General features: G+C 41.3%; 1 long non-coding RNA gene and 1 pseudogene across 1 annotated transcript; one reads left to right on the top strand and one right to left on the bottom strand.

Moving 5' to 3' along the window:
- On the top strand, window positions 1–26,602 carry LOC134445052 (uncharacterized; annotated as a pseudogene).
- LOC134445049 (uncharacterized) lies at window positions 11,908–12,850 on the bottom strand. Its single transcript, XR_010034174.1, has 2 exons — window positions 12,732–12,850; window positions 11,908–12,359 (listed from the first exon to the last, which is right to left on the bottom strand). It is a non-coding gene; the product is annotated as an uncharacterized LOC134445049 (long non-coding RNA).

The raw sequence follows: 26,602 nt of genomic DNA, 5'->3' as shown, positions 1-26,602 counted from the left end.
ATGTGAAAGATGTCCGATACCATTGAGCGTGCGGCGCTGGGACGTCCATTCCAGTTGGGAATGCTTTATGACTGCAGGGCGGATGTTCTCATTCCAGGTAGACATTTCTTATTATATTATATTATATTATATTATATTGTCTATAAGCCTATATTATATTTCAAATACTTCTTGACCATAAAGCAAAAATAATATTTTTCCCCTAAAATACAATGTAGCCTGCTAACCTCTTTTTAACATCATGTAGCATTGTGTGGGTATAGTGTCTAAGCATGCTGAGCAATATCTGAGTCCCTAGTAAATAAATAAGAGCCCTGTCAATTCATATACAGCTATTAATGTCTAAACTTCCTGACATTCCTAATAATATCATGGCGCTGGCTGATATTCAATACCTAATGCTCCACCTATCTCCCCCTTCTATTTGAGGTTGTCCCAGAGATGTTCAATTGGTGCCAAAGTCTCGGCCCCTTCTGGGCCTGACAATCAAACATTCTTACTGGGATCTGATGACAGATCCTTGGAATGATCTCGGGGCCAAATAAAATGACTCTGCGGGCCAGAGTCCCCCCAGGCCTGAGTTTGACATCCCTGCGTGCGATCATACATATGCTGTACCTCATAATTAATGATAACCTACGGTCATTGATTGTCGACTTCACTTGTCAAGTGATTTGTGAATTGTGTGCATGGAAAAATACGTAATTATTTGGACAACTCGAGAAGTGGAATGTCTAATGTGCAGCCACTTTAACATTGGCGGAGCAGTAGGGCTGGCTGCTTGCCTTCAGTCTTGTTTCACGTCAAATACGTGAGGCGCACATTGTATGCACATTAAGGGCGGAATTCTCCCACCTGCGTAAGTAAAAAAAAATGTGTAACAGCGCCTCCAAGCTGACTCAAGTCAGTGATTAAGCGGGGCTTACGCGGGATATGACCAGTTGCGCACTTGGGTGGGGCCAGGCCAAAATCAGGGTGTTTCTCATGTAAATCAATCCTAAGCGTTTTCTCCCGTCCACGTACGCACATTTTCCTTTACGCGCATCGAAGGGCTGTAGTAAGGTCAAGCGCCACTATGAGGTAAAATGTAATATTGCATTTGATGCTCGCTTGGCATGTTACACGGTAGGCCTATGCTTTGCTGATGTTCCTTACCGTCAGCGTGGGTCCAAATCGAAATTCATTCACTGTTCCACATATTAACTGTGACAAAATATGACCAGCTGCCCAGAGCATGTTCTCATATCGAAGAACTTCCAAACAAAAGCAATTAATTAATCAGTTTGAGGATCATCATGGTGTACCCACAGACTGTAACCAAAACCAAGACTAAACCAAGACTAAAGACTGACGTTCCAGTCGTCCAAACAGCCACCCAAAGTATGCCTATTCAAAAAGAACCTTCACCATTTTTTACTATGTTGTAGCCACGTTAAGTAAAGGGTTTTTATTGCAACTCCTAACCTTTTGCGATTTATTGGAACTTGTGCATATGTGATGAAGCCTATTAAACTTTCTGAACTGATGCCCGACATACAAAGCCACGACCTACTGAGGTAGGCTACAGGTTGTCCTATCTGTTTTTGTACGACACAAAATATTTCCTGAATCTCATTATAGCTAAACGTAAAAAGGTAGGCCTACATATCAGAGCATGTCTTTGGCATCAGCTGCGTGTTTAAATCCTGGCTTGGCGTTGCATGCCCATGCATGCCCAATTAATTCCCATGTCTGCGACAGAATACCCTACTAACAATTTTTAGTTCTAAGAAGGTTCCTGGAACACAAGCCCTTGGTTCCAGTTTAGTTCTGGGTACGTCCCCAGAGAGTCATGTTTGGTTATTTTTCCGTTCTCACTTGGTTGGCAGGAAAGTTTAATTTTCGTTTCTAGAATGTTATACGTGTAGTTCCCATTCCGTTCCCTTATCGTTCTCTCACCGTCCCTTTATTATGTTCATGTCATGTTTGTTTCCTTGCCGTTCCCATATGGTTCCCCTAACCTTGTTGGTTGCATATTTGGTTCCTTAGACATGCTCCTGATGTTCCCCCAACCTTATTTATTATGGTGAATGTGTTTTGGTCCTGCCCCACTATCTCTCACCATGATTGAGGTACCCTGATCATGGTACATTAGCACCTCCCATCCTCCACCATGACTGAAACACCCTGCGCCTGGCATCAGTTTGCCACACTGCTCTCTTAAAATGTTCAGAGTTGCTTTAAACATGCATGATGTCTACATTTTATTTATCAGTCTATGTCGTGCTGTACCACAATGTAGACTATTAGCATTTCCAGAAAAAGGCCCTTTATAAGGGTGTTAGAAGCATTTTTTAGTAAAAGTTGGGAACCTAGTTTTCTAAGACAATTAGAGTACCCTGAATTCAGCTAGCCTGGTTCCCAAGCTGAATTTTGAGTTTTTGACCATGAAATGGGCAAAAAACAAAATGACCGCCGAAATTCTTGATTTTGGGCAGAATACATAGAAAGTACCACTTCTCCATGGAAATAAATGTGCAATGCTCACATATTTGCATTTATCATGTATTCCTACACTTACACAAAGGCAAATTGTCATGGCAAAAAGATAAAAAATACTATAATTATGCCGTTCTAATAATAAGATATTCTCGTAAACTGGCATTCAATAGCAATAGCCTCCATGAAGCACATTATCATACAAAATTGTCATTCAATAAGATTTGGAAAGAAAAAGAGAGGCAAAGAAGATAGTATTATCTAAAAGACTAAATATTGGGACATGAATATGTCCCCTGTTCTTTGAAGGAGATGAGTGAGCCATCTCTATGGGAGCACACTCTCAGCTGTACGATTAACAATCACACCAAAGGTCCAATCAACTGTGTGGGCAGGATGTCCACTTTGTCAAAACCGAATGGTTGCCGCAAATAAGCCACTTTGATGCCAAACATCTCTTCGGCTGTCGCCAATAAGGTTGTCTTGAGAGATGGCTCACTCATCTCCTTCAGAGAACGGGGACATATTCATGTCCTAATGGTCTCTTTCAGTCGAATCGTTCACATATCAATGGGAGAGTTACAATCACTCCCGATTGCTGGTCCAAACTAGGCAGAACTCCAAGAGCATCCTGTAAGGATAGCGTTCCTATCACCCTACAGACAATCAGTGGTCCTGCCCAGAACCCTATGTTCCTGTGGCAACATGGTCACATCTAGCCGGTAGAACCGGACAAAGGTGGTGGGGTTGGCCCAACCAACCGCTCTGCACAACTCTGAAACTGCTGCACCCTTGAAGAGAGGACAAGATGTAGAGACCTGCACTGGTAAAGTGAGCCCTAATCTGAGCCGGGGGTTGGCGACCCTTGGACTCATATGCCAGGGCAATGGTTTGAACCAACCATTTGGAGACCTCTATTTCAAAACTGTGAGCCCTGTAGAGGGCTTGATGAAGCACACAAACAGCTGCTCAGTGTTCCTAAAAGAGTGAGCCCTGTTCATGTAGATGTGTAAAGCGTGCACAGGGCACAAGTTGTGTTGTCACCTCTCTTCCACGGATCTGAAAGGTGGTGTGCAAAAGCAGTTTGGAGAGGCCCCTCTTGGAGGGGCTCGAAAGGGGCCCCACACATAGCCTCCAGTACTAGAGAGATATCCCAGGAGGGTATCGTCTGATGTAGCACGGGGCGTAAGTATCTAGTGGATGGGCACTCAGCGTGTTGGAACCGAATCCTACATGGCACGATGAAATCGCTGCAAAGTAGACTTAAATGGTAAAGCCTTGTCTCCCCCCAATAAGTCTTGTAGGAAGGACAACACCATCGGTACTGAACACTTTCGCGTTGGTCACACTAGCGTTGGAAGACAGACCACTTCAGGTTATACAGTGTCAAAGTAGATTGGGCCCTGGCCCTTAAATTGTCCTGATAACGTTATCCAGAAAAGCGGTTAGGTTCAAATGTTCCCTTGCCAGACCCATAGGGGCAGGTGGCCCCTGGGCTGGGGTATGTCCTCCTCCTGGTCCGTTGCCAGACTTGAACCTGCAGGAGAGGGGAAAGTAGCAGGAGGGGCTGAAGCCCCTATGCTCTCAGCTGAGGCCCCTGAGCCCCGTGGGCTAAGGGGGGGACAAACCCTGAGAAATCTCGCTTCCTTGCAGGAGGGGAAAAAGGGAGGCGTCAGGCGAAGGCGCTCGTGGTGCATTATGCAGGACCTTTGGAGCGCGCCATGCCTGGTGACAGGGTGCGCTTTCGTGCCAAGCGCAGTGGCCTGCGGTGATGCCCAAGGGGATCCAAGGCAGCTGCTCGAGCTGGGGAAGCCACATCAGCCACTAGGGTGGTGGTCAGTACTGTATGAGATTCTCTGTGGTGGCAGGGAAGTCGACCGTAGTCAAGAGAACAAAGGGACAGAGCAGGCTAGAACTAGTCAAGCTCTCGTAACTCGTGTCCTTCAGGGTACTCGAGACGTGAGTCCAAGGAACCGGGTACGCACAAATGTTTGTAAAGAACTTTTACTCAATATTGTTTCTAATCTGCCGTGAGTAGATTCCGTCATTGTGAAGTTTCTTGCTGCCATGGGGAGGACACTGTACATCTCATATGTTTGATCTGCAATGTTATTCATATGATCTGCAATGTGTGATCTCAGGTTAAAAGAGAGTGTCCACCTACACAAAGCTGGGGCTGTCTCGGTGATCACAATTATGCTCTTTTATTGCCTGTGACATTTACCCACTTCATAGCCTGATCAGAATCTGGCTAAACTTGTGAGCCAATCTCTTGACCACAAAGTGGCCTTTTTGGAATTCAGACAAAATGGTTCTGGAAGCTGACTCATCAAGTAGATACACTGGGCCCCATTGTGCATAATTAAGATGGCCATACCGCTTAAAGTAGGGCAACATTAGGCTGAACGAGTGAAAATTCAGATCCCAGGTAGCTTCACGTTGTTCTCTTGTGTATTGCAGTAGTACAGTAACCATATCCATATACTGCCACCAGTTCACATCATCAGATTGACTCTCAGCAATATCATGCAGAAGATGTCTGTCCTTTTCCTGATACTGGAATGAAATCAGTTCACTAATGTCTGAGGATCATCACCATTAGCCATCCTAGCAAGACAGGTAGAGAAGACTTGGCATGAGAAGACCCTAAAGGGATTGCAGAGTAAACTTGTGTGCCATGGCTTTGTTGGATGCCTTTCCTGCCAGAGCAAGTTCAACAGGGCCTTATCCAAGCAATCCACCATCCATACATTGGTCAGTCCAGATCCATTCATATGTTCTCCTATGGCCTTAAAGATCGCCTCTCAACGTTATTTCATTAATACTGCCGTGTTCCCCAATGTTATTGAATGTGTTACGCGTTGGTCCTGTTTTAAAAAACGCGCTGGTTGCTTTGTTTCAAGACGTTTTTGCAAGCTGGCAAGGTGGCTTGTGGAGAAACGAGAGAGTGTTCCGTGTTTCTCGTGGAAATGCGTCTCTGATTGGCTCACTCCTCCTGCTCTCGAAGAAACGCGTCTCTGATTGGCTCAGTCCTCAAGTTCTTGGAGAGAATGTAATGGCAAACAGAGTCGCCACTTCCCCTGGTGGTACTGCACTATAGGGGCGCCAGCGGAGGCGTGCAGGCTCCATTCAGGGCTGTGCTCTTTCGACAGCGACCCCTAGGCTTGCTGCAGGCACGGAGCAACCAGAGTGAGTTGGCTTTATGTATGAGGCTTTGTGCTGTGTGTGTACCTGAGAGTAGCAACCAGCTGATAGCTAAGCTAAGCTATGTTTCGGGCCACCAGACGTTGCTTGTTTTGAAAACAAGCAGAAAAAAATTACTCGACATGTTTTTAGATAAATGGGTCGATATAAACCTTTGTGGGCAACGCCTTCTTTCGACGTGACGAAACACAGAAAGGCTTTCGTGATTCGCTCGTTTCTCTGCATTATTTATGTAAATTGGGAAACACCGGGAAACACAGCCAGGAGAGTTGACGCGCCGCTATGAGAGCCTTGCAAGTGAGTTTAACTTGGGGTGACCGTCCGATCTTCGAAAGGAGTGAGTAAAACTGAGTTTTATCGGAAGTTGGCCTTTAAGGAAGTTGATTGACAAGTCCTCCTAGGCGAGGTATTCATCTGTTGTTCTATTCTGAAATTGCCCACTTTAACTCTTTAAGTCTGCAGTACAATGCTTGGTCAACTGTGATAACTGTTCCTGTCCAAAATGTTAAGATATGACAATGCATTTGTATTCAAAGTATCAAAACGTGTGCAGTAGCGAGGACTATTGGCAAATACCCCGCAACAGTCTGTTGCTCCTTTGATGACAGTGACTGATTGAACACTGACCAAGAAGTCTTCATGTCTAAGTTTTGACAGTGCAAGAAGAAAGCTAGATCCGTAGCCTTTGCTTGTCTAGCATACTTATGTTCCTCTCCAGTGCTGAAAAAGTTGGCTTGAATGTCCTATGAGTAATCCAGAGAGGATGTAGCTCCATCAGGGCATTTGGCACATTTAATGTATGTCTAGTAGACACCTCTATATCTTTAACAGAATCATCAATTGGTTGGCCTCTCTGCCATGCTGTCATTTGTGTTGCATGGGAAGTATTCTTCCCGTCAAGTGTTTCATCCAGGATATCAATGTTATCACATGTGTAGTGGATGAATTTATCTGCCACAATGTTTGTTGGAATAATGGCACCTCTCTTTTGGTTCAGTGTTTTAGAGTGCTCTCAGCTAAGGAGGATCTGTACTTGGAGGACCTGTAACTCAGACAATGACCTGCCTGATTGAATAGTCATATTAGGTCTTTTACCCAATAGCTTGATGAAGAGTACAAGCAAGACTGACATGTTTCGGAGTCCATTTTTTGCCATCACTGACACAATAAACAAGGACTTTAGCCTCATTCAGAACTCTTCTTTGAGGAAGTTTTTCCTTGCCACCAATTCCATCATCTTCAAGAGATGTCTGGCCACTAACAACCAGGCTGAGTAGCATGTATAGACTATCTGGAATGTATGCAATAGTATCTGATAGAGTATGTAAAATATGTCTGAACATTTTTCAAAATTTACGTTATATGTAATATCATGGTGTCATCTAGCGATTTCTGGACAGTTTTCAAAGAGCCAATAGCAACTTTCAGTGATTTTTTTGGAAACACTAAATACTTCACATTATGCAAAGTATTTCTAAAATACTTATCAATTTTCTTAACCATATAAACACACATAGGCTACAAATATCTTATTAGAAAAGCTAAATATTTAAAACGTTTAGGCTAACACCTAGCCTACAATATTAGCATTATTAACATTCTAGAAGCTATTTTATACTTTTTAAAATCCTCTATAGTAGATACATTCATCAACAAACATTAATGGGACACAAAATGTTAGAAAAGAGCATTTATTTCCAAGTACAGCAATACTTGGTAAAAATGCTCTGTCAAAAATAGCGTATTTTGGCAGCCATTTTGTTTTTCAAATTTAACTGTCAAAACCTCAAAATTCAGCTTGGGAACCAGTCTAGTTGAATTCAGCACACTTAAATTATGTTAAGTAAATAGGTTCCCAACTTTTACTAAAAAATGCTTCTAACATTCACAAATATGAAAAATGTGTCTAGACTAATGTGAGATAAATATTAGCTGAGCTTGTATGAACACATTCTAGTGGGGATTAATACTGAATGTTTTCCTTAATGAAGTTAAAAGATAGCCATCTACATCAAGTGCACAATGGAGCAAGCAATGTGACATGTGCTGTTACTGACTAGCTCACAAAACAAGGCACAATATGTAGCTAACAAATGCCATAAGCCAAAAGTGCTATTAGCTTGCTCGCAAAGCATACTTGTTTATGGATAACGGTATTTTCAACATTAAGCCTCATTTCCGAGTTGTCTGCAATGTTCTAGAACTCCCCTCACCGTTTTTTTGATGTTTACTGCTGTCTCGGGTATTTGCCAAATTTTGATTCATCCCAACCTGCTTCAGAATGGCAAGTCGCCTGCATGTCCAACTAGGTCCTTAAAAGCACCAAAAACGTTTTCAACTCACTGGAGCGGTTACTGGTCTTCACTGGTCATCCATATAAAATTTTGATGCGAAAAGATGTTTCTGTCGTGTTTAATTTGACATGTTGTAAATCCCATTGAGTTCTATTGAAGACTGGATGCTCGTTGATATTACTCCGCCACCGAAACCGGAAAGAGGACATGTTGTAGTTGTAGTTTGTAGTACAGATACGAATACAAAAAATAAAATGAATAATACTAAGAAATTTACAAAGAATATATAATGTGCTCCTCCAACTTTCCAACACAGTCTCTCTCTGGTGTACCGATTACTGACTGCCTAGTTTCTCTATTTATTTACATGCTCAAGGACAATGAACAATCGACATCAATGGCGCCATCAAGTGGTGTTTATCCACGGTTGTGTGAAGGCTAAGAAAATAGTTTGTGCATAAACGAGCTGCCAAATAAAACATGACAGAAGCATCTTTTCGCAACAAAATTTAATATGGATGACCAGTGAAGACCAGTATCCACTCCGGTGAGTTGATATTTTTGAAAATGTACTTTTTAGGTAGCCTGGGAGTACCCATGCTGCCTTGCGCATTCTTTTCGAATTGCTGGACAGCCTGGGGACCAAGGCAGAAATCTTTACATCGAAACGGGGGCCAATCACAGAGCGAGGAGGCACGAAAGACGATGACGCGTACTACTCGACAAACGGAAGTTAGTTGCTAGTAGTTTTTTCGCGAATCCATCATGGCGGCAGCCGAAGCGAAGCAATCTTTCGGAGAAGCTCTGGACAGTGTTTTGAATAGTTTGGAACGTTTCGCTTTGAAAAACGAACAGCGCTTAGCATTAGAGTCGTTTGTCAGCGGAAAGGAAGTTGTGTTAGCCTTACTACCGACTGGATTTGGTAAAAGTCTGATTTACCAACTCGCTCCGTTGGTTACTAAGGTAATGGGGGTTAGCGAGACCCCGGTCGTTGCTGTGGTTTCGCCATTAATAGCATTGGTGTAGGACCAAATAAAGGACGCAGTCGACCTTGGAATATCTGCAACACAGCTGGGTCAAGACGATGAAACGGCGATTGAGAGATGATGCCGTTATAAGATTCGGTTTGGCAGTCCCGAGGCCTGGCTGAACGCGAAGTGGGAGGACATGCTAGCCACCGATGTATACAAGACCAACCTGATCGGCGTATACTAGTTGTCGATGAAGTCCATCTTACTTACATAAATGGTAAGTGTTATTTCTTGATATCATTGTCCTTATGTCTGTACCTACTGTGGTTGTCACAATGTCACATTATGGGTTCATTTTCGATATCAATTTAATGTTACAGTGAGTAAAGGCTTAAGTAGCACAGCTTTAGTATTAAGCTTAGTCGTTTGGGTAGGGTGCGCAAATCCAAAAACTCCTTGCAGTTGAAGAAGCTAGGGCTGCACGGGATTCAGACGTATAGCCCCATGGGCTCCCCCTGATTATATTTCACGTGTTCTTATCATATGCATGCACTCCCCCCTGATTATATTTCACGTATTCTTATCAAAACATGCCCAGGATCTTCATCGGGGATATAACTTAGTTAGGTGAGAGACAGAGAGAGAGAGCTCATGCTTAACCTAACTAGGCCTTAAGTGTAATGTAATGTTTTGCCTTTTGTATGAATAGGCACAGGTCAAGACACCAGTCTGTCTAATTGACTGACACCTTTTGGTGCCCTGCCTGGACGGGTGTAAAATAAGGTCATCTGATAAGTTATAGGCCACAGCTCCTTCCTGTTACCCATATGCCTGATTAAGATCCAGGGTGATCGAAATATTGCGTGTTTTAATTAATACAGTTTATTTTTGGAGCATATCCAGCAGTGTGCAGACTTAAGTAGCACAGCTCTCGGTTGTGTGCACAAGTATCATCAGCCTACCTGAGAAAAATATGTTTTTGCTACATTTGTTAAGCAGGCCTAACTTCAGAAGGGCAATCATTTTCCACTGCAAATGACTAACATCTCTACACTTTACTTGTGGTTTTCTTTTCTCAAACAGGAGGAAGGCTGAGAAAGGACGGAAGGCTTTTAGGGAAAGCTTTGCGAGGTTGGGGAACTGAGAGCCATCGTGAAACCAGGTGGGTAATATTAACACCTTTTTTCAGATCATTCTAACCTTACCTACCGAAGACATTTTATTTCACTGAAAACTTTAACTCCCTCAAGTCATTAATCTTTTGAAGAGCAGTTTTCTAATCATGGTATTGCTACTGTGATATCACACCTCTCACCCCATTGATTATGCAGTGTTCTAAACTTTCTGACATTTTGACATTACAAAAATTACATGCAATAATCAAGTAACGCTTTGATGCTTTGGCATTGCTCTTTTCATAGTACAGTTAAAATATCATGCAATGTATTCAGTGTATGAAAAAGTAGGCCTAAGCGGAGTGTTCTGACGTAGTGTCCAAGTCAGGGGACGGGAGCGGTGTCCCCAAGTGTACAGGCAGAGTAGTCGGGGGAGTGGAGGTGGGGGGGGGGGGGGGGGGGGGGGGCAGGTAACCCACGACAACAACCGGGGGGATGGGCTGACAGGTAAGAAGTAGTGGAGACACCAGAGAATAGGACTGTTGACAACCCATAAGCTCTGAAGCCACAATTTTGAACAGCTATGACTGTAATGCAAATGATTTCCATGTTGTGATGTTGTTCTTGTATTCTCTTATTTTGTAGAAACACCGGTACTGGCATTGACTGTGTCTGCGGAATTGCACTCAACAGAAATTGTCAGGAGACTGCTCCAACTCCAAAACCCAGTTGACATCATTGCCAGCCCCAATCGACCCAACATCAGACTCTCCATAAGACGACTTTCGAGTGAGTCACTGGACTGTTTCGACTGGCTCGTGAAGGACTTGACAGAGAAAGGAGTGCCGGACAATAAACACGAGGGAGAAAACGATGCTTAAAGAAAGTCTAAATGGCTGCTTTAGGAAAGCCCTGTATGTACATTTTGAGCCTCACGTGTCCAGTGTGGAGCCTGGCCATTCCTGCTGCACCTATTGCCACTCATTATGCAAGTGTAACTCTGACTGTTGCTCTGTGCCAAAACCCAACTTTGAAATACCCAAACAAATCCCGTCACCTGTCAAATGCAGAAATGTCACATTGGAAGAGCAGGGACTGGTCAGACAGCTTTTGGAGGAGTATAGGGATAGCCTGATTGCACTAGGTGAACACCTTTACACAAATGCCTCATTCTGCACTGGTTTCAGCAATGTACTAATTTACTCAGTTTTGGAAAGTCTTTGTGATATGACATGACTTGTCATGCAGAATCTCCCTGTATTTGACATAAAACATGGCCAGGACATCCTACGCATTGTTCAAAGTATTTAAAGAATTTGATGTGTGTGAATTCCCTGACATTCCTGAAAAACCATACCTGTCACCAGACATGGACTTTCCAGTGTATTTTGATGTTGAGGATGAGGATGCTGAAACCTCTCTAAGCAGCATTGAGTCAGGCTTATCCATGCTTCCATTATCAGATTAAGTACAGAGCCACTGTAAATAATTGTAAATAACTGCACACTTGTATATGAAGAGTTCAGATGCAAACCCCCTAACTCCATTTCTGAAGACATGCACTTATGTATTTTTAGGGAACCCCGCTGTTGGTTTGGTTTAAATTCATGTACTTGATAATACATATAAATAATTATATTACATAAATAAAATGTAAAAATATGCAATTTTGATAGCTTTGTATTAAATAAAAATGAATTAAGATTATTTTCTGAAAAGGCACTTAGGGGGTTTTGCATCTGAACTCTTCATATATAGTAAATATCATTCTGAATAAATACTTTTTACATTTTTAAACTACATGTTGTAATGTGTTCCCTGAAAACTAATGAAGAGACAGCTTGGTAAAGGAAATGATTTTAATGAAGGACAATGACTTAGAATAACAAACAAGAATAACAAACTATTTCAAAGCAAGAAAATAGGAAAGTAATTAAGTAAAACTTATTTTAATAATTTTGGCATTCACCTTTTTGAAGACGCCGTACCAACATTGACGGTCGCCTGTAAGGCAGCATGGGTGTTACCTGGCTAGACAAACAGTACAAATAACTCAAAGGACACTGCACCATTCATTCAGTTTGCTGCTCATCCACGTCCACAGTGCCTTGTGATCGAGCTTTGCCAACAAGTCATTTCGGAAGCCGGGGAATGCAGTAGATGTGCGACCTGGTTTCTGTTTAAAAAGTTCTGCCTCTTGCAGTGTGTCCACCAAGGTGAGGATGTCTTGTCATGTCCACATGGTGAGCTCCACTTGGTCTTGTTATGCCCAGCTCCTTGTCAGTGCCTGCCATCATCTGTTTAAAGAAATAAGTGGATACCAAGGCTTAGGCTATTAAAAACAGAATATGTTCAGATAATCTAGGCCCATTATTACAGTACACATTATGGTAAATTAATACAGTAAGGGGGAGGGTTGGAGTGAGGGTCGTGTCAGTGAGTGTAGGGGGGCTGTGAAATGTTCTCCCCTTTTTTTGACTGGGACAACTACCAAACCGTGCTCATTTTCTGGACTTTTTAAATGACTAGTTAATGGCAGATCAGTAAGAAAACCTAAACAAGAACCGTTACGTTGTCTATGAAGAGATTATAATGTAATAGTGAGCGAGCATTGAATTTAAGGAGCTGGAGCTACCAGTTGGAGCGATTGAACAGAGTAAACTGGATACCTGAGTTGGCACTTGGAGTCGGTGGGTTTGGCAATGTCTTTTTCAAATCCCTCGGTGTCGTCGATGGCGTTGGCTCGCGTGGCCTTTTGGAGACGTTGCCGTCTTTGAATTCTTCCTCCCATTGCCTGAATAGGTGAATCCTTTCCGAGCCTGTTTATGACTGAGGCGCAACGCGAACAACATCTCCTTGACTGTCCCGACACGGAGGATACAATCAAGCGTAGGAACGCCAGCCTGTTCGAAATAGTTGTTTCTTTTTTCACTGCGAACATGTCAGTTGAATGTCCATATGTAGATGGTGGCCCTTCTCATTTGTCTTGCACAAACGGCAAAAATCGTCTGGCGCCATTGTTGATTTCTAGACTGTTTTAGCTTCTTCAATTTCTGTGGCTTCTTGCAGATAATTTCCTCGTCGCGATATACACACGTCATCGCGCGCAAGGCAGCATGGGTTCTCTCTGGCGAGTGATGGACACTCGTGCCGTCCAATCAACGGCTACGGAAACTACACCTCCCTACGAGATAATGTACAGTTGGTCCCCAGACTCGATCACACTTGTGATTGAGTATGGCGTATGCCGCCAGACTACGTTTTTGGTGCTTTTAAGGACGTGGTCGGACATGCAGGCGACTTGCCATTCTGAAGCAGGTTGGGATAAATCAAAATTTGGCAAATACCCGAGACAGCAAACATCAAAAAAACGGTGAGGGGAGTTCTAGAGCATTGCAGACAACTCGGAAATGAGGCTTAATGTTGAAATACCGCAGTTATCCTTTAAGTAGGTAAACAAGCGCTATGCTTTGCCATGCTGACCAGCCAACAGGCAGGCAGACAAGTAACTAAAGGCCTGTGACAGTCCAGGTTTATATACAGGCTAAAGAGTACCATGTGACCAGATTGATTAGGAGTTTTCAGGTGCAAGCAATTGAATCATGATATACCAGTCCTAAGTACAAACCCCAACTCCGGTGAAGTTGGGACGTTTGGTAAACAGTGAATAAAATCTAAATGCTATCATTTTCAAAACATTCAATCTATTCATTAGATGGAGAATAGTGAAAAGACAACATATTAAGTGTTAAAACCGAGAGTTGGGACGGGGACAATAAATGGCAGAAAATGTCGAGGAAGACCAAAAACAAAACAAAAGACAACACTTAACAGTTAAATACATTAACCGATGAGATGATTTTATATAAAAAACAGTGTTAATTCCTATCTTGGACATGATTTCACCAGCTTAAATGGTGGGTGTATTCCTTGTCATGTTTTGCAATGTTTTCCTTTCTGTAGTGCTTACAGTGTGACAGGTCTTGACCAAAAGCCCACCATTTTATCACCTGCTGGTCCTTATGATGGAGCCAAACTGTTAAAACATAGTAAGGTCAAATTGCATTCTCTACTATGTGGCAGTAATCGAAGATCTCCCTTCAAAATATAATGCATGAGTGGCTTTTCATGCTGTTTAAAACCCATTTATACCATTCAGCACTGTACAGATGAGTGAGAACATCTTAACCAATGCACTACTGCGCCCGCATGCCATCATGGAGGCTGACTTTTGAAGTTACCACTAACACAAGTTGGATGGTCCATTTTCACTGTAGAACAGGATGTGCAATGCTCTATTATTGTCAAAAAGAATGGACTTCTACAACTTCTGCTGACTTCTGTAAGCAAAGGACAGTTTCCCATGTCTTCTGGGTCTATTTCAAGTGAGCTCAAGTGCTTAGGAGAATGTTACACCCCTGTATCATTTGCACGCATTAAGCATTCTTAATATGGTCAATTTTCAATAGCTCTAATTCCTGGAGTGCTAGAGTGAGACTACAGCCAATATATATTTCATGATGTCATGAACCTATACAATGATTTTAATAACAAAAATATGTCTTATATACACTCAATCGTGGTAAATCAAAGGGAATTCAAAAATGTATGTAATAACTATGGTAATTATTCCCTTTGCATCTTTAATTCTGAGTGACTCAGCCTCTCTGTGATGATCTTATACTTGGACACCTATATTGTCCGTCAGTACAATTCATTTTGAAATGTTCTTCTTTGTTGTTTTATCTTATTTAGATGTTTACTCAATTTCACTGATCCCCGTCCCAACTTATTTGAGACGTGTTGCATTTATCAAATTAGAAATGAGTACATATGTCCCCCAAAACAATATTTTTTCTCGGTTTTAACACTTAATATGTTGTCTTTTCACTACTCTCCATCTAATGAATAGATTGAATGTTTTGATTTTATTCACTGTTTACCAAACGTCCCAACTTCATCGGAGTTGGGGTTTGTAATTAGGTGTGGCCCAGCACTGATGGATGTGAGGGGCCTGCTTGTTACCGGCAAAGGTGTAACAAGTTCTCAAATTATTTCAATCACTCACCACATCATGTTGTGTGCACAGCCAACCCTTATATCAACCCAACCAAGTTGAGTTAAATGAATTAAATTGAATTAAAAAAAAAGGATTGTGTATATGATTAAATCTGGAGGAAATACTGTTACTAATATGTAGACATATGATTTAATTGGGTGGACAGTCATCATTGCTTATGCTCTGAAGTAAATATACCTATAATGTAACCAACAAGGTTACGGGAACCATATGGGAACGATGAGAGAACAAACATGAAAAGCAATAAAGGTACGGTGAGAGAACGGCGAGGGAATGGAATGGGAACCACACATATATATTGGAACTGAAATTAAACTTTCCTGGTAAGCGAGTGAGAACCGAAACAGAACCAAAAATGACGTATCAAAAACGTATCCAGAACCAAACCGGAACCAATGGCTGCTTGGTTTCTACTGTAACCAAAGGGAATGTTTTTAAGTGGTAGATTTTGGTGTGGTAATAACCCCAACCTTTAGAGAACCAAAAGTCAAACGTTTTCTTTACGTTCTCTGTTACTAGGGTATAAAGTCTCCGTTTTTTTTCATGACGATCGATTTCCTTGTTCGTTCTTCAACATGCATGTAGGTGTCATATGCTGACGGACAGCTGAGATCGATATTAATGTCACGTTATTGTACAGAGAAGCGGAAAAGCACTTTTAAAAGTCAGCAAATACAATGTGGCTGTTACTGTGGAAATTCAGTGGCAAAGATCAGCCTTTTAAATCGGTTTTTAATTTCTGGACTTGTCTAGGCAACACACCAAACTCCTCCATTTTTAACCAAACGTTTCATCATGTTTATTATTTCAATCAACCTGTTGTGCACCAAAACGCTCAGCTGAGTTCCCGCCAAAGGTACACATTACACGTGTTACACGTGTAGCCTAGCCTACCCTAGTAGCTGCATGGTGCTCATGTATGGCTTATTGTTTGTCGGGCTAATGGGCTGTCGGACCAATGGGCCAAACCCAAGTTGCTTTAGTGCTGCTTTAGTTTCAGGGTGTTAGTTTCTTATAATGTAAGTCATGTTTATGAAGAGCAGCATTTTTTCTTTCAGATCTTCAAAGAGATATATATGCCATGAGGTGCCATGTTGAACAGTTGTTCAGTGACAAGCATGAGGGAATACAAGAGCTATAATACCAAATTCAACACAGCTGTTACCATAGCTGCTACCTTGTTACACTAACAAATCCCAGGGAACTTAACTACGCTTAATTTGGGCATTTTCACTCAGGGGTGTCTTTATTTTTGTTGTCTGTGGTTTAGACATTAATAGCTGTATATTGAGTAATTTTGAGTGACCAATTTATTCCCACTGTTATATGAGCTGTATAATGTACAGATACAGTGTTTAACAAAATAAAAATGCATATTCATACAATTGTTCTAACTTTTCTAAAACACAGGTATTACACTTTGGGATGCTGAGATGCTGCAGAAGAACATTAACGTCAAACCCCAGCAAAACACTGATTTCAAGATCATAGCCTCAGATTCTTCAGAAGACAAGGCAGATGCTCTGGAAGTGAGCGCATCACTTGAGGCCAGCTTTCTTGGTGGGTTAGTAAGTGTGAAAGGCTCTGCAGAGTTTCTAAATGACAAGAAAAAATCCAAACATCAGACCAGAGTCACTCTTCAGTACCGCACTAGCACACGCTTTGAGCAGCTTACCATGGACCACCTGGGACAGGGAAACTTCCAACACTGTAATGTCTTCCAGGAAGGATCTGCAACACATGTGGTGACCGCTATATTGTATGGTGCTCAGGCATTCTTTGTGTTTGATCGTGAAGTGTCTGCCAATGAAAATCATCAAGAAATACAAGGAAGTCTTCAGACAACCATCAAAGCAATCCCACTTGTATCCATTGAAGGTAAAGCAGCTTTAAAGATGACAGAGTCAGAACGTCAGCAAGCAGACACATTTAACTGCACTTTTCATGGTGATTTTGCTTTGGAGAGCAATCCTGTCAATTTTCAAGATGCCCTGAAGGTGTACTCACAGCTTCCGCAATTGCTCGGACCAAATGGTGAGCACGCTGTGCCAAGGACAGTGTGGCTGTACCCCTTGAAAAAACTGGACTCAACAGCAGCCCAGCTTGTTAGGGAGATAAGTGTAGGTCTGGTTCGGCAAGCTCAACGTATCCTTGATGAGATTGATGAAAGTGAAATTCGCTGCCAAGATCTATTGAAGGATGACATTGCCATCAATTTCTCTGAGATTACAGACAATCTTAGAAAATTCAAGAGCCTGATTTCTGAATACAGGCAGGTGTTCCAAAAGAAACTTTGCAAACTTCTCCCAACCATTCGTGGAGGAGGAGCATCAGAGCAAGAGTTGATCACAGCCCTATCCAGCAAAGACAGATCCCCATTTCAGAGTGTCCTACTGACAGAATATCTCAGTGACAGGGAACGTGAGATGAATATAGTCAGATCCTACCTGGAGATTATGGAAGCAGTCAAAGTGGTGACATGCAGTGCTGGTCTGGATCAAGTTGTGCTTAACTCAAAAAATGACTTCGTCGTGGCATTTGTTTTCTCCTCCCTCAGTGAAGGCAGTGGATATTTGCAAGATTTGGAAGATTATCTGAAAGGTGAGTTCACAGGCTCTGACACCATTTATGAAGACAAAAGTGCTGCCACAGACGAACAGTGGTTTCGTTCTGGAAAAGTAACATCTTTCACAAGACAAACCATCCGCCTATTTCTCGATTTTCTGCAGGCCAACAGAGACCGAGAAAATATTGAGTTCTGCATAGCATCAGTTCCAAACAAATCCATCACAGCTGCATCCATCCATGTCTATGAGAAAGGAACACTTCTTGATTCCCAGTTTTTGCTGCCCTCTAGTCCTCCCTCTCCTAAGGTCTTGAGACTGGAACATGATTGTGTCCATTTACAAATTGACCCTCCAGTCACAGGTGAAGAATATCTGCTTTCCTACCGCATTCTGTACCAGACATCAAAGGAAGCTGAATGGAAAGAAATAGGCACTGATGGAAAAGTTACTAGTGTTACTGTCAGTCGTCTGCAGCCTCATACAGAATACAAATTCAGCTGCAAGGCAGTGTGTCGGCCTGGAGTAAGCCTGCCCAGTGATCCCACAGAATTCTTTAGAACACGCCCATGCAGCCCTCCAGGTGCACCAAATGAGAAGATTTCAGAGTCTGACAGCATTACTGTAACATGGGATATCCCCACCATGGTTGGTGATGATGTAACAGTCATCAGTTATGACATTGAGTACCGACAGTACGAGGAAGATGACAGCAAGAGTAAACCATGGGAGTGTGCTAAATCCACTAGTAGGGAATGCACTTTGTATGAACTAAAGGTTAATACCACCTACAGCATCCGGGTTTTCGCCAATACAGGAGCATCAGGAAAGAGTCTAACAAGTCTTGAAGCACACATAATTACACTAGGTCCTGATACCAAGTCCCAAAAAAAGACATCTCAAAGCAAGAGTGATTGCTTTTTACAACAATCAACTCGTCTTGAGAAGGGCAATCCCTCTCTGCATCGGCTGTTATTGGATCAAAAATACGGAGAGGGTGTTGATTTCTTTCAACATATGTTTGGTAAGAAAGTGGAAGATCAGAAAAATAAAGTTATACTAATGGTGGGATCCACAGGTGCAGGAAAAACAACTCTTGTCAATGTGATGATTAATTACATATTAGGAGTGAAATGGGAGGACAGGTACCGTTTCAAACTGATCCATGAAGAAACACACCGAACACAAGCAGAGAGTCAGACATCTGTGGTCACGTCCTATGAGCTCTACAACCAACCAGGTTTCCAAATCCCGTACTCACTTACCATCATTGACACGCCTGGCTTTGGAGACACCAGAGGAATGGCACAAGACAAATTGATAACTGAGCAAGTAAAGAGTTTCCTGTGCAGTCCCTTAGGGGTGGATCACATAGACGCTGTGTGCTTTGTTGTACAATCATCTCTGGCCCGCCTCAGCCCCAGTCAGAAGTACATCTTTGACGCCATCTTGTCCATTTTCGGAAAGGACATTGAGGAAAACATCATGATTCTTGTAACATTTGCTGACAGTCCCCAAATCCCAGCTCTGGAGGCAATTAAGGCAGCAGAATTGCCTTGTAAGAAGAACAAAAAGGGTCAACCTACCCACTTCAAGTTTAACAACTCTACCCTGTATGTGCAGAAGAATACAGGCTCTAATGAGGACAGATCAGATGAGGATGAGGATGAGGATGAGGATGAGGATTCGAAGAGAAAATGAAGAGTATTGTCTGGTCAACAACATTCAAACAGATGAAGTTGTTCTTCAAGTGTCTTGGAGAGACAGAGGGCAAGGACCTCACTCTGACAAAGAAAGTTCTTGAGGAACGTGAACGTCTTCAGAATGCAACCGCAAGACTGACTCCTCAGATCACAGCTGGCCTTGCCAAACTCAGTGAGATCAACAGCTTCAAACATTGCTTGGAGAATGAGGATGCCATTATGAATCAAAATAAGAACTTTGAGCAAGAGGTGGAAGTTGTAAAAGCCAATCGTAGCAATGTCAATTTCTTTGCAACAAACTGTAACAGTTGTCTATTCACTTGTCATTCTGGTTGTTTCCTCCCTGAAAGTGATAATGTGATAACATGTGCTGTAATGGATGAAGATGGAAACTGTATGATTTGCGAAAACAAATGCTCTTACTTAAATCATCAGAGGGAGAAGGCCTTGTGGACATATGAGACAACAATAAAGAAACAGACCATACAAGAGCTGAAGGATAACTTCATGAAAGCCCAAGGGCAATTTATGAGTACCAAGCAGATGCTTGAGACATTGGAGGAGGAGTTTCATGTCATTGAGGACAAACTGATGTATTTGATCAAGCTATCCTCTGACTGCATGAGGAGACTTAATGAGATTGCGCTGAAACCAATTTCTATGTCTACCTTTGAGTACATCAAAATACTTATCGAAACAGAACAGAGAGAGAAAAAGCCTGGTTTTGAAGATCGAGTCATTGGATTGAAGAAAATGAAACAGGAAGCGGAAATTCTTGACAAAATTTCAAGAGGAGAAAATGTAATTCCACAGGAGCGGCGCATGGTTAAACAAAAACTGGACAGAATGAAGAAAAGCGCACAACAGGTTAAACAGATGAATGCTGTCCTTAAGGCGTGGCCAAAGCAAGACAAAAAAGAATGATGGTCTGCCATAAACAAAATGCAAAGATGATTCCAGCGATACTGAATGCCCATTATTATAGTTCATTCATTGTTCATCATCATTGCTCATATGACCAAGTGTAGAAATTAATCATTCATTTATTTTGAAGAAGATTCATCAATAAATTACGAATAAGCTGTCGAGGAAACACTTGAATTAAGTGGGCAAGTGTGAATGTTGGTGAAATTTGGACAGATGCACTCATGATTGTTTTTGACTGGAATGGCATTTTATACATACATAGATTATATATTGCATCATTTAAAACACATTTTGGAAATAGATCAATTCTTCACAGATCCAGTCTGTATGAAGGACTAGGAAAGAATTAATTAAAATCACAGAATGGGCAAAAATTAAAAGCAAGTTCATCCAAAGCCCGAATAACTGAATATTACTTGTGGAATTCCAAGAGGAAAATACAAGAGGAACAAAGATGTCTTCAGACTCTTCAAGAAAAATCATAGAAAAGAAAAAGGACAAACACATGGATAAACCTCTGCTTCAACAATTTGAAATCAGAAACCTCACAATTTGCTGATTTTTTTCGTGTTCTTTAAAAGTTTTGTTTTCAAATCGACTGAATCTCAGTGAAACTATCAATAGACAATAGGTTACATTTAGGTAGTATCTCAACCAATTCTTTGCAAGACGTTGAGATGAGTAATTAAGGATTAATAATTGAGTAAAAGGTTTACTTGAAATCTGCTGTGTCTGAGCGTTGACTCACCATTAAATCAGTATGTATGCAATCAGAGTTTCCTGTGCAGTCCCTTAGGAGTGGATCACATAGACGCAGTGTGCTTTGTCGTTCAAGCATCTCTGGCCTGCCTCAGCACCAGCCAGAGGTACATCTTTGACTCCATCTTGTTCATTTTTGTAAAGGACATTGGAGAAAACATCATGATTCTTGTAACATTTTCAGACAGTGACAAAATTCCAGCCCTGGAAGCAATTAAGGCACCAGAGATGGCTTGCAAAAATAAAAAGGGGTCAACCTACACACTTCAAATGTAACAACTCTGCCCTGTATGTGCAGAAGAAAGATGTGGATACATGCAGTGATGAGAGTTCAGATGAAGACAAAGATGAGGATGTGGAGGAGAAAATGAACAGCATGGTCTGGTCAAAAACATTCAAACAGATGAAGATGTTCTTCAAGTGTCTTGTAGAGACAGAGGGCAAGGATCTCACTCTGACAAAGACAGTTCTTGAGGAATGTGAACGTCTTGAGAATGCAACCGCAAGACTGACACCTCGGATCACAGCTGGCCTTGCCAAACTCAGTGAGATCAACAGCTTCAAACATTGCTTGGAGAATGAGGATGAAATTATGAGTCAAAATGCCAACTTTGAGAAAGAGGTAGAAGTACTGACAGCCAAACGAAGCAATGTCAATTTCTTTGCAACAAATTGTAACCATTGTCTATTCACTTGTCATTCTGGGTGTTTCCTCCCTGATAGTGATGATGTGAAAACATGTGCTGTAATGGATGACCAAGGGAACTGTCTGATTTGCGAAAACAAATGCTCTTACTCCATTCATCAGAGGGAGAAGGCCTTGTGGACATATGAGACAACAATAAAGAAACAGACCATACAAGAGCTAAAGGATAACTTCATGAAAGCCCAAGAGCAATTCATGAGTAACAAGCAGATGCTCGAGACATTGGAGGAGGAGTTCCATGTCATTGAGGACAAACTGATGTATTTGATCAAGCTAGCCTCTGACTGCATGCGGAGACTTAATGAGGTTGCACTGAAACCAATTTCTATGTCTACCTTTGAGTACATCGAAATACTGATCAAAACAGAAGAGGAAGAGAAAAAGCCTGGTTTTGAAGATCGAGTCATTGGATTGAAGAAAATGAAACAGGAAGCGGAAATTCTTGACAAAATTGCAAGAGGAGAAAATGTAATGCCACAGGAGCGGCGCATGGTTAAACAAAAACTGGACAGAATGAAGAAAAGCGCACAACAGGTTAAACAGATGAATGCTGTCCTTAAGGCGTGGCCAAAGCAAGACAAAAAAGAATGATGGTCTGCCATAAACAAAATGCAAAGATGATTCCAGCAACACTGCAAGCCCATTATTATAGTTCATTCATTGTTCATCATCATTGCTCATATGACCAAGTGTAGAAATTAATCATTCATTTATTTTGAAGAAGATTCATCAATAAATTAAGAATAAGCTGTCGAGGAAAACACTAGAATTAAGTGGACAAGGGTGAATGTTGGTGAAATTTGGACAGATGCACTCATGATTGTTTTGGACTGGAATGGCATTTTATACATATATAGATATATATTGCATCATTTAAAACACATTTTGGAAATAGATCAATTCTTCACAGATCCAGTCTGTATGAAGGACTAGGAAAGAATTAATTAAAATCACAGAATGGGCAAAAATTAAAAGCAATTTCATCCAAAGCCCAAATAACTGAATATTACTTGTGGAATTTCAAGAGGAAAATACAAGAGGAACACAGATGTCTTCAGACACTTCAAGAAAAATCATAGAAAAGAAAAAGGACAAACAAATGGATAAACCTCTGCTTCATCAATTTGAAATCAGAAACCTCAAATTTGCTGATTTTTTTCGTGTTCTTTAAAGTTTTGTTTTCAAATCGACTGAGTCTCAGTGAAACTATCAGTAGACAATAGGTTACATTTAGGTAGTATCTCAACCAATTCTTTGCAAGACGTTGTGATGAGTAATTAAGGATTAATAATTGAGTAAAAGGATTAATTAGGTCGTACAAGCATCTCTAGCCCGCCTCAGTGCCAGCCAGAAGTACATCTTTGACTCCATCTTGTCCATTTTCGGAAAGGACATTGGAGAAAACATCATGGTTCTGGTAACATTCGCAGACAGTGACAAAATCCCAGCCCTGGAAGCAATTAAGGCAGCAGAATTGCCTTGTAAAAAGAACAAAAAGGGTCAACCTACCCACTTCAAGTTTAACAACTCTACCCTGTATGTGCAGAAGAAAGATGTGGATACATGCAGTGATGAGAGTTCAGATGAAAACAAAGATGAGGATGCGGAGGAGAAAATGAACAGCATGGTCTGGTCAAAAACATTCAAACAGATGAAGTTGTTTTTCGACTGCCTTATTGACACAGAGGGGAAAGACCTCACTTTGACAAAGAACGTTCTAGAAGAACGTGAACGTCTGGAGAATGCAACTAAAACTCTGGCTCCTCAGATCACAGCTGGCCTGGCCAAGCTCAGTGAGATCATGAGCTGCAAAGATTGCTTGGAGAATGAGGATGCCATTATGAATCAAAATAAGAACTTTGAGCAAGAGGTGGAAGTTGTAAAAGCCAATCGTAGCAATGTCAATTTCTTTGCAACAAACTGTAACCGATGTATGTTCACTTGTCATTCTGGTTGTTTCCTCCCTGAAAGTGATAATGTGAGAACATGTGCTGTAATGAACCAAGATGGAAACTGCCTGGTCTGCCCAAAAAACTGCTCTTACTCTGAGCATCTGAGGGAGAAGGCCTTGTGGACATATGAGACAACAATAACGGGAAAAAACCATACAAGAGCTGAAAGACAACTTCATGAAAGCCCAAGGGCAATTTATGAGTACCAAGCAGATGCTTGAGACATTGGAGGAGGAGTTTCATGTCATTGAGGACAAACTGATGTATTTGATCAAGCTATCCTCTACCTGCATCAAGAGACTGAATGAGATTGCACTAAAAGCAACTTCTATGTCAACCTTCGAATACATTGAAATACTGATCCGAACAGAAGAGGATGAGAAAAGGCCTGGCTTTGAAGATCGAGTCATTGGATTGAAGAAAATGAAACAGGAAGCGGAAATTCTTGACAAAATTGCAAGAGGAGAAAATGTAATGCCACAGGAGCGGCGCATGGTTAAACAAAAACTGGACAGAATGAAGAAAAGCGCACAACAGGTTAAACAGATGAATGCTGTCCTTAAGGCGTGGCCAAAGCAAGACAAAAAAGAATGATGGTCTGCCATAAACAAAATGCAAAGATGATTCCAGCGATACTGCTTGCCCAATATTATATAAGCTGTTCATTCATTGTTCACCATTACGGCTCATGTGACCAAGAAATGAATCATTAATTTATTTTGAAGAAGATTCTTCAATAAATTATGGATTAGCTGTCAAGAGGAAAACACTTGAATTAAGTGGGCAAGGATGAATGTTGGTGAAATTTAGGCAGATGTACTCATGATTGTTTATGACTATGGAATGGCATTTTATACATACATTTAAACATTTAAACACATTTTGGAAAGAGATCAATTCTTCACAGATCCAGTCTGTAAAAAAGACAAGGAATCAAAATAGATTAGGAAAGAATTCATTAAAATCACAGAATGGGCAAAAGTTAAAAGCAAGTTCATCTAAAGCCCAAATAACTGAATATTACTTGTGGAATTTCAAGAGGAAAATACAAGAGGAACAAAGATGTCTTCAGACTCTTCAAGAAAAATCATAGAAAGGAAAAAGGACAAACAGATGGAGATACCACTTCTTTAACAATTTGAAATAAGAAACCTCCTCAGAATTTGCGGATTTTTTTTCATGTTTATTTGGTTTGTTTTGTTTTCAAATCGATTGAGCCTCAGTGACACTACCAATAGACAATAGGTTTCATTTAGGTAGTATTCAACCAATTATTTGCAAGTAGTTGTGATGAGTAATTAAGGATGAATAATTAAGTAAAAGGATTACTTGAAATCTGCTGGGTCTGAGTGTTGACTCACAATTAAATCAGTACGTATGCAATCAGTTTTTCCTGTGCAGTCCCTTAGGGGTGGATCACATAGACGCTGTGTGCTTTGTTGTACAAGCATCTCTAGCCCGCCTCAGCGCCAGCCAGAGGTACATCTTTGACGCCATCTTGTCAATTTTCGGAAAGGACATTGAGGAAAACATCATGATTCTTGTAACATTTGCTGACAGTCCCAAAATTCCGAAAGCTCTGGAAGCAATTAAGGCAGCAGAATTGCCTTGTAAAAAGAACAAAAAGGGTCAACCTACCCACTTCAAGTTTAACAACTCTACCCTGTATGTCCAGAAGAAAGAAGCTGATACAGGTTCTGATGAAGACAGTTCAGATGAAGACAAAGATGATAATGACGATGATGAGGAGAAAATGAAGAGTATTGTCTGGTCAACAACATTCAAACAGATGAAGTTGTTCTTCAAGTGTCTTGGAACGTGAACGTCTGGAGAATGCAACTAAAACTCTGGCTCCTCAGATCACAGCTGGCCTGGCCAAGCTCAGTGAGATCATGAGCTGCAAAGATTGCCTTGGAGAAACAATATTGAAGGAGAGGATTGTGCACAACCCAGGGAAAGGTGCAGGACAAAGGTCAACTGTAGTTTTCAGAGTGACGAGTCCGCACACTTAAAATTATTTTTGTTGTGCTTTCTTTTAATGTGTTTTATTTGAATCCTGCCATGAAAAAATAAAACACAACAAAAAGGATTTTAAGTGTGCTGCCTCCTCACTCTGAAAACTATTGGAGAATGAGGATGAAATTATGAGTCAAAATAAGAACTTTGAGAAAGAAGTAGAAGTACTGACAGCCAAACGAAGCAATGTCAATTTCTTTGCAACAAATTGTAACCATTGTCTATTCACTTGTCATTCTGGGTGTTTCCTCCCTGATAGTGATGATGTGAAAACATGTGCTGTAATGAACCAAGATGGAAACTGCCTGGTCTGCCCAAAAAACTGCTCTTACTCTGAGCATCTGAGGGAGAAGGCCTTGTGGACATATGAGACAACAATGGAGAACAAAACCATACAAGAGCTGAAAGACAACTTCATGAAAGCCCAAGGGCAATTTATGAGTACCAAGCAGATGCTTGAGACATTGGAGGAGGAGTTTCATGTCATTGAGGACAAACTGATGTATTTGATCAAGCTATCCTCTACCTGCATCAAGAGACTGAATGAGATTGCACTAAAAGCAACTTCTATGTCTACCTTTGAGTACATCGAAATACTGATCCGAACAGAAGAGGATGAGAAAAGGCCTGGCTTTGAAGATCGAGTCATTGGATTGAAGAAAATGAAACAGGAAGCGGAAATTCTTGACAAAATTGCAAGAGGAGAAAATGTAATGCCACAGGAGCGGCGCATGGTTAAACAAAAACTGGACAGAATGAAGAAAAGCGCACAACAGGTTAAACAGATGAATGCTGTCCTTAAGGCGTGGCCAAAGCAAGACAAAAAAGAATGA

Source organism: Engraulis encrasicolus, unplaced genomic scaffold (genome assembly GCF_034702125.1).
Source record: "Engraulis encrasicolus isolate BLACKSEA-1 unplaced genomic scaffold, IST_EnEncr_1.0 scaffold_95_np1212, whole genome shotgun sequence".
In the NCBI taxonomy this organism is placed as follows: Eukaryota; Metazoa; Chordata; class Actinopteri; order Clupeiformes; family Engraulidae; genus Engraulis; species Engraulis encrasicolus.
This window is presented reverse-complemented; position numbering and strand designations above follow the sequence as displayed.